This window comes from Myotis yumanensis, unplaced genomic scaffold (assembly GCF_028538775.1).
Source record: "Myotis yumanensis isolate MYYU_CA2020_CCGP unplaced genomic scaffold, mMyoYum1.0.hap1 SCAF_1, whole genome shotgun sequence".
Lineage (NCBI taxonomy): Eukaryota > Metazoa > Chordata > Mammalia > Chiroptera > Vespertilionidae > Myotis > Myotis yumanensis.
In genome coordinates, this window is record NW_027223752.1 from 190930433 (window position 1) to 190935791 (window position 5359).

The 5359-nt window shown below is 44.3% G+C and overlaps 1 pseudogene; it reads left to right on the top strand.

Annotated features, from left to right (window-relative positions):
- Positions 1 to 3305: 3305 nt before the first annotated feature.
- On the top strand, positions 3306 to 5102 carry LOC139006801 (kelch repeat and BTB domain-containing protein 4-like; annotated as a pseudogene).
- The last annotated feature ends 257 nt before the right edge of the window (positions 5103 to 5359 follow it).

The window sequence follows — 5359 nt, forward strand, 5'->3', positions numbered from 1 at the left end:
CACAGCCCGGTTTCACCTGGACACCTCCAAGTCAAGAACAAGTAGCAGCCATCTGCAGATCACTCTGTAGTTCATGCCAGGCAGCCCAGGGCAGAACACAGGTTGTGGCTGACCTTGGCCTGCACCTCTCAGGAGGACCCAGAGCCAGCATACATAGTGGATAGCTTCAGAGCACATTGAAGCACCACCCAACCATCTCCACAAGCAACATACTTAAGAGCCAGACTCAGTGGGCACCAGAGCCCCACAGTGGGTGGGCCTATACACAGCTGATCCTCCTCAGTGTTCAAAGCCAGTCTTTGCAGTTGACCGGCCTGGAGTAAATCCCTCCCATTGACATGCCAACAGCAATCAAGGCTCAACTACAAAAGGAGGGTGTATACAGCCCACATGGAGGGGGGCACCTTGAGTGCCCAGCTTGGGTGATTGGGGAGGCTGTGCCACTGGACCCTACAGAACACCTATTACATTAGGCCACTCTACCAAGCCTGGGAGATGTAGGCCACTCTACCAAGCCTGGGAGATGTAGGCCACTCTACCAAGCCTGGGAGGTATAGCAGCTCTACCTAGTACATAGAAACAAACACAAGGAGAGTGCCAAAATGATGAGACAAAGAAAAATATCCCAAATGAAAGAGCAAAATAAAACTAAAAAAAAGAACTTAAAAAATGGAGAGAAGCAATCTACTAGATGCAGAGTTCAAATACTAGTTATAAGGATGCTCAATGAACTTAATGAGAACTTCAACAGCATAAAAAAGGACCAGTCAGAAATGAAGAATCACTAACTGAAATGAAGAATAATTTACAGTAGAGTAGATAAAGCTGAGAATCAAAACAGTGATTTGGAATATAAGGAAGCAAAAAACACCCAATCAGAAGAGTAAAAAGAAAAAAAACAAGCCAAAAAAATGAGGATAGTGTAAGGAATCACGGGGACAACTTCAATCATACCAACATTATGGGGGTACCAAAAGGAGAAGAGAGAGAGCAAGGGATCAAGAAACTATTTGAAGAAATAATGACAAAGTTTCCCTAACTTGGTAAAGAAAAAAAAAGAGACATTCAAGTCCTGGAAGTGCAAAGAGTCCAAAACAAGATGAACCCAAAGTGGCCCACACCAAGACATGTCATAATTAAAATTCCAAAAGTTAAAGACAAAGAGAATCTTAAAAGCAAGAAGAGAAAAGCAGTTAGTTACCTACAAGGGAGCTTCCATAAGACTGTCAGCTGATTTCTCAATAGAAACTTTGCTAGCCAGAAGGGAGCAGCAAGAAATATTCAAAGTGATGAAAAGCAAGGACCTACAACCAAGATTACTCTACCCAGCAAAGCTATCATTTAGAATTGAAGGTCAGATAAAGACCTTTACAGACAAGAAAAAGCTAAAGGAGTTCATCATCACTAAACTGGTATTCAATGAAATGTTAAAGGGTCTTCTTTAAAAATAAAAATAAAAAATATGAATAAAATGGTAATAAACACAAACCTATCAACAACTGAATTTAAAAATCAAAATAAATCAAGAAGCAGGACATAAACAAACTCATAGATACAGAGAATATTTTAACAGTTGCCAGATGGGAGGGCTGTTGGGGGATAGGTGGAAAAGGTGAAGGGATTAAGGAGTACAAATTGGTTGTTACAGAATAATCATGGGGATAAAATGAGATTTATTGAGATGATCACTTAGTTACATGTCTGATCACGGATGTTCACCTAAAATGAATATAATGCATGTCAACTATAACTGAAAAATTAAAAAATGATTAAAATTATATATATATACTCTCATTTTTCAACTTTCAGGGAAGCAAAGATTAGGGAATGCCATGTCAAATTGATGGGATGCTGGGAGATAGGCATTCCTGTTTCTAATGTAGTTTTATAATGGTAATTAGCATAATAGGGGTGGAAAGTATATCTAAATTTTTACTCTGCCACTCTAATTCCTTAGAATAATTTCCCAGAAGTGGACAAGTACAAGGCATTCAAAATTTGTACAATACTATACCAATCACTACCGTGATAGGGAATCAAATAAGGTCCTAAATTCTAGAGACCCTCCTCCCAGAAAATGACAGGATCCAATCTCATTAAAGAATTGAGGCTGGGTGAAAAAAGTAAAGGGATTAAGAAAAAAACTTCATAGACCACAGTATGGTGATTACCAGAGGGAAAAGGAGTGGGGAGAGGTAGAAGAGGGTAAAGGGAGGATAAATAGTGATGGAAGGAGACTTGGCTTGAGATAGTGAGCACCCAATACAATACACAAATGATGTATTATAGAATTATATCCCTGAAACCTATATAATTTTGTTAACCAATGTCACCCCAATTAAATTCAATTTAAAAAAAAAAGAATTGGGGAAGGCTTCCTTGAGGAATTGAATTAAATATTAGTGCATTAACCAAAAGGAGAGAAGTTAAGTTTATGACAGTCAATAAAAGACCACAGATTTTTGTGGATGACCTGCTGCTCTTCCGTACTGCCGACATTATTGGAATAAACACTCATATGTGATTCAACCCTGTCTCTGCTGAATTGGTTCAAGTAGTAACAGGCAGCCAGGACCCATTGATTGTCCGGTTACACAACTACACTTATAAGATAATGTCCAAAATCTCTAGCAAGACCAGCAAGGATATCATCTAATGCACAGCTTCCTCTCTGCTAGTTCAGCAACTGAATGTTTCAAACATGGAACTATACATTATAATATTGAATGTCATTGAGAGATGTGATCTGTCTTCATGACACAGCTCAGTCTGGTGGGGGAAAGTGAACTAATAAATGAATATATGGTCACAAATAGAGCAAGTAAGTGGCGGGTAGCACAGAGGGTGGTAAGCAAGAAATGAAATAAGGCACAAAGCTGAGACAGCATCACTTCAGCAGATATCTAAAGTATAATAAGCAGTCTCAACCTTCAGCTAAGGAAGGATGAAGATACACAGGAACTACATCTATAAATGCCCAGAATGACCTTTTTTTTTTTTTCTTTTTTTTTCTTTTGGCCCAGTATGAATAAAGTAAGTTGAGGAAGATTTGCCAAGCCCAGGGGCAAGGGCAACAGTGGTCTAGAGAAGTCCCCCGGAGGACAGAGAAGGTGGGGGGACATAAAGAAGTATCTAAAAAGCAGAGATTCCGGGATCCGGGCTTCAGAATGATAGGAAGGGAAGCAGGTGAGAAAACAAGGCAAGCTGGTGGGAAAACTGTGAGGTGAACGTGGCCCCAGCTTGGTGTGGCAGAATCTGGAAAGAAGGCGAGGACCCTAAAGAATAGGAACGACAACTGGCAGAGAGAGAAGTTGGCTACCATGGAATCACCAGAGGAGCCTGGAGCATTCATGGATGAAAACTACTTTGTGAACTACACCTTCAAAGATCGGTCACACTCAGGCCGTGTGGCTCAGGGCATCATGAAACTGTGTCTGGAGGAAGAGCTGTTTGCTGACGTCACCATTTCAGTGGAAGACCAGGAGTTTCAGCTCCCCCGGCTGGTCCTCTCAGCTCAAAGCTGCTTCTTCCGGTCCATGTTCACGTACAACCTGAAGAAGGCCCACAACCGGGTGATTGTGCTGCAGGATGTCAGTGAGTCTGTTTTCCAGCTCCTAGTTGATTATCTCTACCATGGGACTGTGAAACTTAGAGCTGATGAGCTGCAGGAAATTTATGAGGTGTCAGATATGTGTCAGCTGACATCTCTCTTTGAGGAATGTTCTCGGCTTTTGGCCCCCACAGTGTGGGTGGGGAACTGCCTTCAGATGATGTGGCTGGCAGATCGCCACAGTGATCCTGAGCTCCACACTGCTGCCAAGCACTGGACTAAGGCCCACCTAGCCCAGCTGCAGGACACAGAGGAATTTCTCCCCTTGCCCCACCACTGACTCACTGATGGAGTTCCATGTTCCCAGAACCCAACAGAGGCAACAGAAGCCTGGATCGATTTTAATAAAGAGGAAAGAGAGTCTTTTGCAGAGTCACTCAAGAGTAGCTTGAAGGCCCTGACCGGTTTGGCTCAGTGGATAGAGCGTCAGCCTGCGGATTCAAGGGTCCCAGGTTCGATTCTGGTCAAGGGCATGTACCTTGGTTGCGGGCACATCCCCAGTAGGGGGTGTGCAGAAGGCAGCTGATCGATGTTTCTCTCTCATCGATGTTTCTAACTCTCTATCCCTCTCCTTTCCTCTCTGTAAAAAATCAATAAAATATATTTTTTTAAAAAAAGAGTAGCTTGAAGGAAATTGGGGAGAACGTGCACATTTTACCTGATCGAGAAAGAGTCATCTCGTACCCACTCATTGTGCTGAAGATGACTCCATCAGTGTACATGGCCAAAACAGTTTGTGCCACCAGATCACTGCAGCCTGCAAGGATGGTGGAGGCTTGTACGTGATAGGAGGGCCCATCCCACGGTGCATGTGGAAGTATAACAACGCTACTGTGGACTGGGAATGGTGTGCGCCCTTACCCCGGGACCGGCTCCAGCACACCATGCTGTCTGTGCCCGGGAGAAATGCTATATATTCACTGGGTGGCAAGACATTGCAGGATACCCTCTCCAATGCAGTTATCTATTATAGGTAGATTATAACAACTGGACAGAGACAACACATCTAGAGGTGGCTGTGTCAGGGGCCGCTGGAGCCAATCTCAACGGGATCATCTACTTACTGGGGGGGGGGGGGGGGGGGGGGGGGGGGGAGGGAGGAGAATGACCTGGACTTCCTTACCAAACCTTCCCGACTCATCCAGTGCTTTGACACAGACAAGTGCTACATGAAGCCCTGTGTGCTGCCCTTTGCCGGCCGCATGCATGCCGCTGTGCATAAGGATCTGGTGTTCATCGTGGCTGAAGGGGACTCCCTGGTCTGCTACAATCCCCTGCTAGACAGCTGTACCCGACTTTGTCTTCCTGAGGCCTGGAGCTCAACCCCACCTTCTGGAAGATCGCCAGCTGTAATGGGAGCATTTATGTTTTTCAGGATCGATATAAAAAGGCGGATGCCAGCACCTACAAGCTTGACCCTGCCATTTCAACTATAACAGTCACCAGAGGCATTAAGGTGCTGCTTACTAATTTGCAGTTTGTGTTGGCATAAGGCAGTGCGGGAAGAACGGCTGACTTTTGTCCTCCCCTTTTCCAGTACCTACCCATACAAACTGGAAGTCTCCAAAATCCCAATCCAGAGGACTATGTTATCTTGCGGCACATGTTCAAAAGGCAGCACTCAGCCCTTCCCTGAATCCATAGGAGTAGCCATTGTGGGGCTTTCTAGACTGCCACTGCTCAGCTGGCTGCTTGAATGAGTGCAGGCCAGCCTGTTCTCTGCCATCCCTGGTAATCCTGTGCCTACTG